Raw genomic sequence first — 13,653 nt, 5'->3', positions numbered from 1 at the left:
ATTCTCTATGGTTGGAGTGATGGATGGTAGAATTATTCCTAATTAGTAGTAGGGTTTTTAAATTAATCAACTATTTTTTTAGAAAAGTTTTAGATTTACAGAGGAATTGAGCAGGTAGAACAGAGCTTCCATATACTTTTCCACCCACCCCCGACACTTCACAGTCTCCCCTGTTACTGACATCTTACATCAGTGTGCTACAGTTAGTACCATGTGGACCAGTGTTGATGCATTATTAACAAAAGTCCATACTTTATTCCCATTTCCTTAGTTTTACTCTAATGTATTCTTGCTGCCACAGGACCCAAACATCACACTTGGAAGTCCTGTCTCCCTAAGGCTCCTCTTGGCTGTGACGGTTTCTCAGGCTTCCCTTGTTTTTGACATCAGTGACAGATTTGAGGAGGGCTGGCCAAGTATTTTGTAGGAGTCCTTTCTACTGGGATTATTCTGAGGTGATGGGTTTGGAGGAGGACAATCACAGAGGTAAAGTGCCATTTTCATCACTTCATATCATGGTTAAACACTGTCAACACGGTTTATGACTGTTGATGTTGACGTTGATGGTGGGTAGTGTTTGCCAGGTTTCTCCTTTGCGAAGTGATTCCCCCTCTTTCCGTTCTGTACGTTTGGGAAGGAAGCCACTGTGCAGCCCACACCTAAGGGGTGGGGAGTTACGTTCTTCCTCCTTTAGGGTGAACTATCTACATAATTTATTTGGAATTCTTCATGGGAGATTTTTTCCCATTTGGTTAAACTTGCTTATTATCCACCTTACCTAAAATACATCTATAGAAAGAAATTCTTCCAAATTTTAATTACCCATTAGATTATTCCCTTTATTAACTCATCAAAAGCATTTTTCAGTAAACTGTCTTTTTTTTTTAACGGTGGGTGGCAATACAGTGACTACTAATACAGCGTGGAGCCGCCACCTTGACCTATGCCAGGCAGCCGCGGTTTGAACCACCCTGCACCTGCGGTATCACAGCACCGATAACACAGTGAAACACACAACTGTCTTAATTTTATTGCCAAAATAGTTTTGACCTTGTGGTCCCCCAAAAGAGTCTTTGGGACCCCCGGAGGTCAACCCTTTGAGAACTGCAGATCTAGTTTCCAAACTAGAATGCTGGAAGTCATCTTAAATCATGTCTTTCTTCTTTTTTCCTGAGCTCCGTGATCATAGGTAGCACTTCCTGAGTAGGATGATGCGCTATGCTCTACACAGTGCGTGCACTCTGCCAACACCGGAGACAGATGCGATTGCTGTCATCCCCACTTTTCCGACGAGGAAGCTGAGGCACAAATGTAATTTGCCCGAGACCCACAGTGGGAGTCTGACTCTGGCACTCCCGTGCTGTGCTGTCTCCTGTTACCATGTTATTTCCAGATGAATTATCTGTTTTTCCCCCCTGTGCCTTAGTTCAGGACTCCAATCTTTCTTCAGTTAGTGCAGTAATGGTACCTGGGGTTAAAGGCCAAACCCCTTAACGCACAAAGCCTCTTGCACCCAGGAAGTCCAACTGCCTGCTCTTTTCCACACCCCTGCCCTGCTTACTTGGCTCACTTGGACCTTTGCACCTGCACCTCTCATTCTCCACCCAGCTAACTCCCATGTATCTCCAACCACCACCTCCTCTGGAAAGCTGTCCTGCCCTACATTGAGGTAGGGCATTCCTTTACACTCCTTCCTCCCCGCCTGCTCCCCTTACCACGGGCTGGGGCTGTGTCATTCATCGCTGGGACCCTCGTGCCTGGCTGACCACAGTTCCCTTTGTGGGACAAATGGAAGGTGCAGGTTGTGCTCACTGGGGATGGACCCTTGGAAGAGCTTTGCAGCTGGCACCTTGGAGGGCTCAGCAGGGTCACAGCTGATCACTTCCCTCTAGGGTGAGAACAGTCTCTCGCTTCTGGGATGCCAGGCAGTCTAGGCCGCCATGGCTGGAGGGGTAGGGGTAAGGGCTTCAGACAGAAGGCCTCTTAGGATGTCAGAGCTAGAGCACGCCCTTGACATGGTTGGTCCAGCGCTGTCAGGGTTCATGGTGCTCCACCGTGTGGAGAAAGAACAGGGATAAGCAGGCAGTTCTGGAAATCCAGAAGCTCTGGGTAGAGGTTGAAACAGGCAGAAGGGTGCATGGTGGGTCAGCCGGCTCTGGGCCAGGCACCGTGCTTGTTAACTGAGGGACAGGGCAGTTAACAAGAAATGGGCCCTGTTCACAAGACCTTGCATTCTGTTGAGGTGGAGGACAGAGGATAAATATGTAACGAATAACTATCATTAAGCACCATGGACAAGATAAAATAAGGTAACAAGACAGAGGGTACTCCTTTAGCTGTAGTGGGTAGGGAGTGACCTGGCAAGGATTCAGAGGATATTTTATCTAGTTCATTTAGTAATTTAGCACACACTAGGACACAGTAGTAAAGCAAACAAAAATCTCTGCCCCCTCAGAGCTTGATTCTGGTGAAAGGGGCATAGAAAACAAACGTGTGTCAGAGAATAATAAGAAGGAAGGGGGGCAATAAAAGCAGCGTAGGGATGTGATGGGAAGTGCCGTGCTAGATGTTCAGGGAGGAAGAGCGCTCCAGGCAGGGGTCAGTGCGTCCAGAGGAGCTTGGCATATTTAATGAGCGACAAAGAGGTCAGCATGGCTGGAATGTAGTGAGCAAGGGAGAGAGTAGGAGGAGAGGCAGCAGGAGGGAGCGGTTTAAAAGATCATTGTGTGGCCCTGGCTGGGGAGCTCAGTGGCTTAGAGTGTCATCTGATACACCAAGGTTGAAGGTCCCATCCCCTGCCCGCACATAAAAGAATCAACCAGCAAATGCATGGATGGGTGAAACAACAAAATTGATGTTTCTCTGCCTCATATTTCTCTGTCTCTCTCTCTCTCCCCCCTCTAAAATCAATAAATTTTTAAAAAGTGAAAGATCATTGTGTGGGCTGTGTGGGGAACAGATGCCAGCAGGGAGAGCAGGTCGAGTGGTCCAGATGGAAGGTGATGGTGGCCTGGAACTGGGTGGGGTGCTGGGGTTGAGGACAAGTGGATGCATTCGGGATGTTGTTGGAGGTAGAGCCCAAAACAGGTGCTGTTGGATTAGATGGATGGGACAGAGACAGCTCACAGGTGAGCAACTAGACCAATGGTTGTCACTGGAATGGGGAAGGTGAGGGGAGGAGTGGCTTTAGAGCAGGATGAAATAGAGCTGTTTTTTGGACAGGTCAAATGTTAAAGTTTCCCCCTACATGTTATTATGAAAACTTAAAATGTTCAGCAAAACAGAAAGGACTTCTAATGAAAATGTATATACCCACCACCTAAATTCCAGTGACATTTGGCTATGCTTGCTTTATCACAGATCTCTCCGTACATTCATCCCACTTCTATCCATCATTCCATCTTATTTTGGATGCATTTCCAGAAAAATGGAGATATTAGTACACTTCCCCTAAATACTTTTTTATGCATAACATTAACAGACTTTAACATTTGTTTAGTTTTTTTCTTTTGAGATAAAATGTACTTTCAATGAAAAATACAAGTTTAAATATAAATTCTTAATGGGTACACTATGTCACGCAAATTCCTGTCGAGTTGTACAACATTACTGTCACTCCCAGAAAAGTTTTCTTTCCCTATTAACCCCACTTCCACATTCCTGGGAGGAGCCACTGTTTTGATTTTTTTCCACTATAGATTGGTTTTACTAGTTCTGTAATAGAGAATTATATGTATATTCCATACATGTATATGTACGTATGTATTCTGTGAATATGTATATATACTCTCTCCCTATGGATATGTGGAGTTTTATACGTACATACCCTTTCGTGTCTGGCTTCGTTCACTTCATGCGGTGTTTCCGACTTTTATCCATGCTGTTGCGTATATCGGTACTTTGTTTCTTTTTATTTCCGAGTAGTATTTCATTGTATGAATGTGGCAGTTTGTTATTTTTTAGTGTTTAACTTTTATGAATAAAGGTGCTGTATGTCCACAAAGAAGTCTTTTTGTGGACCAACACAGTCATTTCTTTTGGGCACATACCTAAGAGTGGAACTATTGGGCCACAGGCCGGGCACAGGCGCACCGACAGCACGGCGCGCACGTCCTGGCAGAGCTGCGCTGCGGAGTGCTGTGCTGTGGTAAGATGACGTGGAGCCGTGCGTGTCAATGTGGATGAATTTCAGAAACAATGTTTGGGGGGAAACAAATTTTATATCACAACATTCAGTGTGATATTTATATACAACTTGAAAGCATGGGAAGCAAATATTACACATAGTTATGGATACTTATGTAGTAACAGCATAAAAGCATGCTTTGCAAAAATAATCATCAGTTTCAGGATAGTAGTGTCTTAGGGTGGGGGAGACGAATGGGACCGGAGGGGTTCATAATAGGTTTTAGCTGTATCGGTAACAGTGTATTTCCTTAAAAGCATCTGAAGCAAATATGGTAAAATGTTAAGATCCTGTAGAGTTGGGTGATGGATACATGTTTATTATATTAATCTCTCAAGTGTTTGGTTTTCTGATGGCAAATTTGTGTAAGGAACTTCTGATGTGTTTATTTCATTTACTCACTTTGCCCCTGCCCCCCACATTGTAGGTAATTGAAACTGGGCTGAACCCCGACTTCTGAGCCTCCCTCTCGTGACTGCCACAGTTCAGGAGAAGCCCCTTAGACTGCCAGGGAGGCGGCGGGGCAGATAGGGCCTCTGACCTGCTGCCACCCCCGAGATGGCCTCCCAGCCTTCCTTCCCCACCCAGTTCCTGAACTCAGTTCAGGCCTGGGGTCCAGGCCAAGTTCTCCCTTCAGTCCCAGGCCCAAACCCTACTTAAAATGGAACTATATTTAAAAATATTTATTCTGTCCATTGCTTTGGGTTTTCCTTCAGGGACACTAACTTTACATTTGTGCAATTTCCTTTGCTTGTCTTCCTATCACTCCCTCTCTAATGATTTTTCTTAATTTCCGTTTTATCTTTCTCACTTTTATTTCTCTTTTCGTGACTCCCAGAGTCCCTTACAGTGAATGGTATCTCCTCTCTCTTGTGTTTCTTGCCACTTTTTTGTTGTTGTTTCTGAAATCTTTCTTTTTCATTTTATATTGTTGTTCAATTAGTTGTTCCTATTTTTCTTACACTTACTAACTCTCCCCCCTTCTGTTCTGTGTCCAGTTCTTTGTCACCTTCTGCTGCCTGACCGTCCTTTTGTTGAGTTCTTTATTTCTGCTTTGTCATCTTCCTGCATAGCTGCCAGTACCTCATTACATTTTTTAAAAATGTACAATAGGATGTTGTGTTAATATTTTCTTCTGCTTTGTGGCCACCTTTCTCTGGTGAGTTTTCATAGTCTGCAGGGAAGTTTTGCTGCTCTTTCCAGATTTTTTTTCTGATGGTACCTCTGTATGGATGTTATTTCTACAGGGTCTTTCATTGGATGTTGAGTTACAACTCATTTATTTCTGAATGAGTTAGATTTTTGTAAACCAATTATGAGCAAGAGAATCTCGTGATGGGAGTGAGGAAGCACGTCTTGTTTCTCAGCTCAAGGGTTCCCTCCTCTGTCAGTACAGGGATGTATACTTCACTACCTGGCACCTCAGGGTAGCCAGGCCTCCTCTGAATTTAGGATCCTAACGTGGCTCAGGTGGGCTCTTACAACTAGGCGAGAGCTTTCTTGGTTCCTTCCTCAGCCACCGGTTCTGAGGCCTCCCACCCCTTCCTGCCAGAGTGCTTCTCTCTTTCCTAAGCTGCATCTTTGAGTCCTAAGGACCTAGGGATTTCTTCTTCCCCTCCCAGGGTTCTTGCCCTCTCCCTTCTCCATCCTGCTCACAGCTGAGCTCTCTCCCCCTCGAGCTGAGTTTTCCCTGGGCATTGCGGGGACCTGCACTGCCTGGACTCTTGTGCAATTTCTGGTCTTTCCCGTGGCTCTGGGCAAACCACACGTCATGGGTTACTGTGCTGGGCCAGAGGTGACACTACACGCAATGTGTGATTTGTGTCCTTTCTCACTAGCTCGTATCACTGAAGATGTAAGTTAGTAGGTGTTTCACAACTTTGTTGTTGTTCCTCTGGTTTTCAGGAAAGTTAGAAAAATTCTGAACGGAGTTGTCACCACGCCCCCATCAGGCTGGTATAGAGTCCTTTGCCATCATTCAGAGCTGTTCACCATGCGGCCTTGTTTGTACTGCGGGCTCTCAGGGGTGACCACTACCCCAGCCACCCTAGTTTACCCCCACCCTGGGAACTCACCATGCACATCGCTTCTCTGTGTGCCTGCTGTTCCCCACGCCTGCAGCAGTCCCTCCAGGGGCTTCTTCGTGGTGGCTGTTGTTTCTGGTCACCCAGCATGTACTTCTCCCTCTCCCCTTCTCCTGGGGTCAGAACCTACCCGCCAACGACAGGCATGTAATCCTAGTTTATGAATCAGGGCGCCCCTTCTCTAGCACCCGTTTCTGGGAATGCTGGGTGATCCAGGCAGTGTCAGAGTCCCTCCTGGAGTCTTCCTTCCACTAGAGCTAGCTGAAAAGTCTGCCTCCTGCCTTTGGGGTCACTGTGTTAAAGAATGTCCATCTGGAGGAACACCTCATTTGTAAAATTAAAGGATTCGGGGACACAGAGAGCAGAGGGAGAGAGTTTCCTTGTTGGAGTCCTGGACCCACTCTGAGGTTCCTAGTAACATAAGCCAGTTCATCACAGTTTGGCTCAAGAAATTCTGAGTTAGTGTTGTCTTGTGCAACTGACTGCTGTAACAAGTATCACACTGTACAGAAATCATAGTTGCCTGTGTATTTTCCTGTATCACCCACTGAAAGCCCTTCACTGCAGGACCCACCCTGGTTCACCACTGGGTGCTCAGTACCTAGCATCGTGCCCCTCTTAGACACCAAGTCCCGCATGACGCCTTCCACGTCCAGTGAGAGGGGCTGTGGACAGTGTCCGGAACTGAACCTGGCATGAAGCAGGCTGTCCTCACAGCTGCCTCCTTCCTGCCCTAGCTCCTTGAGTCAGAAGTGATGTCTTCCGCCTTGGCCCCTCTATATTTCATCTAATCAAGTGGCATCTACTCATACCGTCTCACCTTGGTGTTATTTGCATCTCTCTTTTAAGTTTATAAATGCGACAGTAAGTGCCAGGAAGCACGGGCCTAGCACAGTGTCTCACACAGAAGAATCTGCAGCTGTTGAGTGAACAGCTGGATGCACAGTGACCAGCACTTGAGAGAGGTGAGGTGGAGGCTGGTCGTCCGATTGTTACTGGCTGCGCGAGTCCTTACATGCAGTGAGTCACGGGGTAGAAAGGAGCCTGCAGAAAAGGTAAAGCTGAATGCTGTTCGAAAATCTAATTAGGCCATAACAGCTGACCACAGCTGAGAAATAGCTGCGTTATCCCCTTTGTCCAAACATCTTACTCCGTGGTGAAGGCTGTGAAATTGTCCAAGCTGAATCACTGGAATGAGAAAGGAGGCCTGAGGAGCATGGGAGAGTTTCCAGTGCCTTCAGTTCTGATAAGCGGATGCAGAGTGTTGCAGCCAGGAGGAGAGGCCAGGAGCTCTGGGTCCAGAGCTAGGTTTCAGACCTCTCACTTCAGCCTCCTCCTTTTCTTTGCTGGGTGTTCCTTATGTGATTAGTAACAGTCAGACTGATATAACCTTTCTGATAAGGTGTAAGCTGCAGAGGGCCAGGGTTCAATGCTCAGTCTCCCAACACCTAAAGCAGTGCCGGGTCCTTATGTATGGGGCCATAGGGGGAGCTGCATACGTATTAATTGAATTCTTTACAATACTGGATCCAGCTTTATTATCTTTCATGTATCTTGCTAAAGCATGTATATTTAAATTTCCTTATCCGATGCAGATGTTAAAAGAACATTTTCAAGTCCAAGTTCCATGACGTCAGTGACCTGCGTATTTTATTCACTAAGGTATCTCTAGTGCCTAAAACAGTAACAATGTCAATATTTATGGAATGAATGATTAGTGAAGTTTAAGTTGAGCAAACAAAAGTAACCTAGATTTAGTAAGAATGCTATGCTGCTTTTAACATCTTCAGAGTTTGTAAAAGTGCTCCCACCAATATCCCCTCACTTGAATCTTGCAACAACCCTGTGAAGTTTGTCAGTTTTATAGATGAGAAAAATGCTCGGAAGCATGAAAGGGCTGGGCTAAGATTACATAGCTTACAGGTTGGGACTTGAATCCAAGACTTAATTCCAGATTTCTTTTTCATGGGTACCTGGACAGTGAGATGGAATTAATAGAAAGCTATCAACATTTTACTATTGGAATTATAGAATCTTAGAGTTGGAAGTGGCCTTACACATCACAAATTCCAAACCTTGCCCTCATTTTTCAAAATAAGAAAATAAGATTTGGAGCATTTCTACTATGTATCCAAAGGCACAGCCCCAGCTTAAGAAGTAATCACACCAAACTGGCTCCTCCACTTCCTGCCTCAGACTCTCTCAGCTTGAGAGAGTGGACTGAGCCAGAGTGAAACCAAGCTGCCCTTTCCTTTCCTGCACTGGTGGCCCCTGAAAGCCCCGCCCCTTTCTGACAGTTTCGTGGCCCTTGCTAAAGGAAACTCGGTTTTTCCTTCTCCCTCTTTCTGTCTCCTCCCCACCCTCCTTCTTTCTTGGTTACCTCGCAGGTGAAGGACAAGGGTTAGGGAAGAGGTGTCTGGCCAAGGTTCCCTACTTCCTCCCCATGCGGTCTGGTTTTGAAGTGTTCATGACTCAAAGCCCAGTTTTTTGTATCTTTCTTTCTCTGATGCTCGTGGTACAGAGGCCACCGGCTCACAGAGAGTTCACATTGTCCAGAATCTAACGGAGCCTCACCTCTGCCCTACAGGAATGACCTCCCCAGGTCTCAGGGAAGGCACACTCCATTGTTTGGCCTTGCAGCTCATTCTTTATGAGTCAAAACCTGACAATAGAAGAGCACAAACCTACATTTTACCAACAATCAAAGAAATGCAATGTAACACCACTTTTCAACCATCACGTAGGCAAAAAATTATGGAGATTGATACTATTTCATGCTGGCAAAGGAGAGAGAAAATAAGCTCCCATACATTGCTGCTGTAAATACAAATTGTACCTTCTGGGAATGCGGTCTGCTCTCTATTAAAATTAAAAATATGGAGATTACATTCAGTAACATCATCTTTGTTCATTTATCCTGGAGAAATCAGGGTTCCAGTTTATAAGGTTGTATATTCAAGAAAATTTACACAGCTTTGTTGTAATTGCAAAACCCTAAAAAGCAATTTGAATTTGTTTTGAATTTCAGGAAGTGTTGAATAAATTATGGTTTGTAATACAGAATATATTGCGCAATTTTTTAAAAGAGATGAGTTAGGGTTACATGTATGGACTTGGAAAACTGTCTGGATATATCATGTGCATATAGTGACAAAAGCTGCAGACTAATGTTAATGGAGTGATTTTAAGATAAATGAGGAAATCTACATGTGTGCATATGTGACCATGAGTCTGGAGACAGAAGGGGCAGGATACCATCGTAGCTGGCAGAATTTGTCTCCTGGAGGGTAGAACTGGAATGGAGAAGGAGATGTTAACACATCTGTGTCGTCTTGTTACAGCAAGCAGGCAATGATGTGATTTTTTTAGTGAAAATTTTTTGAGAGAATGGGTTTGAGAGATAGGTAAGTTATAATCTAGTTTCTATCACTTAATAGTTGTGAGAGGTTGGGTAAGATACTTAAGCTCTGTCCTCATCTGTAAAAGGGGAAATAGCTACCTCAGGGTGCTTGATTACAGGAAGTGGAAGTGTGAAGCATGCCGTACAGTGTAATCCTATAAATGTTAGGTGTTTTTTCCTTCTACACAAACAATTCGCAGTAGAATACTACAACACTCAAAATGTGTTGACTATGCTGCTGGTGTGTGTTAACCCTGATATTCTCAACTTGGCATTGACCTACCAAAGAGGTCTATATGAAAAAAAATATATCCAGGAGATAATCTCTATTTGCCCCTTAATTCTTACAGAGACAAAGCAAGAATTAATATGCACTGGTGCCTCAGCCTCCAGGGGTTACCTGGTACCTCAGTTATAAGTAACTCACATGAGAAGTAGGAAGGAAGGAAGAGGCCCTCGGAATAGCCAAAATGGATGCCCGAAGTTTTCACTCTGCCAGATCATTTATCCTTACTCAGATAACCCAAACGTGCTTTTCCAGCCCAGGCACATTAGTGAGGAAGCTACGGCAGGCACCCTGAATGCAGCCAAGAGGGACAGCCTGGTCTAGGCCCAGGGAGCAAGTAGCCGGGCCTACTGTTGAATTTTATGTAGTCGATATCATGTAGCAATATTGTGTGACTTTCCTCTCTCAGACAGCACTTTAGGAAGTACGAGTTCTGATGTGTAGGACTATAGATTGTTCACTTTCACTTTATTTAGTGTCTACTATATGAAGGGGCCACGATTTGTCCAATCTATCAATGGTGCACATTTGGGTTCTTTCCAGCTCCTGGCTAATGAAAGTCCTGGTACATGAGTCCTGGTGCGCAGAAGCACACATTTCTGTGTGGTGTACACCTAGAATGGAATTGCTAGGTCACTGGGTGTGCGTGCCAACAGTAAAATACACACACACTTGGTATCGTCAATCTTTACTTTTTGCCAATCAAGTGAACATCGTTTTAATTTGCACTCTTGTGCTTAGTAATGAGGCTGAGCATTTTTTCAAATATTAATTGGCCATTTGAGGTTTCCTCTAAACTTTTTTATTTGTACTATTTTGTAAGATTCGTTTATATATTCTCAGTACGAGGCCTTTGTTGATTATGTGTTGTGGACATCTCCCACTGTGGCTTAGCGCTTCATTCTTGGAGCCTTTCTTATTTTGAAATAATTTTAGATTTACAGAAAAGTTACAAAAATAATACCCTTCATTTAGCTTCCCCCAGTATTAACAACTTTTATCACCACAGAGTAATTATCACAATCATTTTTCATGACCTTGACACTTATGACGAGTACTGGTCAGGTATATTGTAGAATGTCCCTCAGTCTGGGTGTGTCTGATGTTTTCTCGTGGGCCAAGTTTAGGTATTTTGACCAGATGGCCACAGAAGTGTGTGTCCTCGGTGTATCATATTAAACAGCACATGAGGTCAGTGCCTTATTGCTGGTAATGTTAACCTCCATTACCAGGTTAATATTCTATCTGCTGGTTTCTTCACTACGGAGTTACTGTTTCCACCTTTGTAATTGACAGATATGTTACAAGGAGATGCTGTGTGACTTTGATGCCACATTTCTTTTCAAATCTCTGCCCACAATTTGTTGGTGACAACACCATGGTGTTTGCCTAAGGGTGACTTCACATTTTCCTTGCTCTACTTAGTAATTGGAACCACTCGTCTCCCCCATGTGTTGATTTACGTTGATTTAGAGCCATGGATATTTCTTTCTGTGAGTGATAATTCAGTACTGTAATTCTTTACGTTGTTGTTCAGAGGACTCCGGCTTTTCTCCATTAGCCCTGCATCAGTTGGCTCCTGTCTCTTTGAGGGGCCCCACCCTTTCTCAAGAATTTCATTTTCTGGGTCCACAAGAGTTTCCAAATCACCTTATATATTTCCTGCACAACCCTGGAATGAACCACTTCTTCAAGGAGCTCTGTCTGGTTTCTCCTACTGGAGAGATGATATTGAGGAACCAGCTCTGGGCTCCAGGGACTATCTTTGGTACTCTCGCAGGTCCTCTCGGTGAAGCGTGTGCACACTCATGCACACACATACACATCAATATTCATTCCAACCTATCTGTACATGTTAATCATGTTTACCCCAGTACCCCCATTCCATTTTTACATCAAAACTCCACTTTCTGAGTTGTAACTTCTTTCTCTGACAGTCTAATTTTCGATGCTACATAAGCTACTACATGTGCACAGTGGCTTGGAGAACGCCCCCCACGAATTCTCTCTGGGTTTCGGTAGTCGTAGTCAGTGTGCACAGCACAGCTGGGTTCTCTGCTCCCTTCTCATTCAGAGCTTGACTGAGGAGGATGTGCCGTCACGCTCCCTCGGGTTCGGGCAGATTCATCTCCTAGTGGCTGTGCATTCAAGCAGCTTTCTGTTTCAATTCCAGCAATGGAGAGTGTCTAGTGGTTCATGTCCCTGGCCTCTAGTCTCTTTCAAACTCCACTAATTAGGGACTTTACTTACATATGCAAAGTCCCCACCTTGGCCTTACCAGTAACCTAATCACATTTGCATACTGTTGGTCAGCAGTGGTCATAGGGCAGCCTTCACTGAAGGGGGAGGGGGAGAGAAGCTGTGCCTCCCTAGGGGTCACCTTAGGGTGTGTATCTGCCACACAGTGTGTGGCATCGGCCTCTCCATCCCCACCATGGAGTCGTTCAGTCCTAGTGTATGCATAAAATGACAGAATTGCTAACTCATACCTCTGTGAGAAACACTAATTGATGTATTTGTGCAGTTTTCTGCCCTAGCCAGTCAAAATACTCATTCCAGCTACTAGGTTAGTTCTCCTCTTTCCCTTCAGTGTGCATATGTATTCATTTGTAATAGTTACATTCGATTGTTATTTGTTTCCTGTTTTAGCTCTCCTCACTGCCACCCTAGTTGATTATTTTTTATTTTGGGAATTGTTGGAAGCATTAATAGAGTTCTAAAAGCCAAAGCTACACGAAAAAGGGTGCTCAGAGAATGTTGCTCCCTCCTCATCCCCCTGAACCTGCTTCAGTTCCTCTCTCCTTTCCAACTCCTTTTTATCCATCTTCTGTAGGTAGCCAATGTTTTTAGTTTGTGATTTATTCTGTCTTTTGCACAAATGAGCAGATAAATGTGTTTTCTTATATTCCCTTCTTACATGAAGGGTAGCTTACTATTTTTTTGTACTTTGTTTTTTTTTTTGACTAGTTTTAGAAATCTCTGAATCAGTGCACAGAGCTTGTCCTCATGGTTTGCGTGTTTGTTTGGATGCGCATAGACCTCCATTGTGTGGATATGACATATTTCAACCATTCTCCTACGTTTAAGCATTTAGGTTGTTTCCAATATTTTGCATTTACAGATGATACTGCAATGAATAACCTTGTTATCAGTGTAAGTTCTAAGGAGCTCGGTTATCTTAGGTCACATGCCAAACTGTGAAACAGGGACATGCCCATCCCCACAGAATGCCTTCATCTGACGCACCCACTTTTAGACTCCATGCCGTCACTGCCCTGGGGACGTGATCCAGCCACTTGATTCCTCAGCCACTCTGGTCACCATGTATGTGGGCCCCTCACCTGCCATTCCAGGGTAGGCTCTTCTGTTTCAAGCTGCTTCTTCCCAAGTCAACTTTCATGACCTCGTTTTCATCTTTGGGCTGACCTTCCTCACCTCTGCTCCTTATCTTGTCATTTCAGCGGAGAGTCTGAGAAATAGTAAAAATCTGTCTTGAACCCTGGCTGGTGTGGCTCAGTGGATGGAGTGTTTGCCTGCAGACTGCAGGGTTGCTGTTTGGATTCCCAGTCAGGGCACATGCCTGGGTTGTAGGCCAGGTCCTCAGTTGGGGCATGGGAGAGGCAACCAATCAGTGTTTCTCTCCCTTTTTCCTTCCTTTCCCCTCTCTAAAAATCAATAAATAAAATATTTTTTAAAA

Source organism: Desmodus rotundus, chromosome 8 (genome assembly GCF_022682495.2).
Source record: "Desmodus rotundus isolate HL8 chromosome 8, HLdesRot8A.1, whole genome shotgun sequence".
In the NCBI taxonomy this organism is placed as follows: domain Eukaryota; kingdom Metazoa; phylum Chordata; class Mammalia; order Chiroptera; family Phyllostomidae; genus Desmodus; species Desmodus rotundus.
This window is presented reverse-complemented; position numbering follows the sequence as displayed.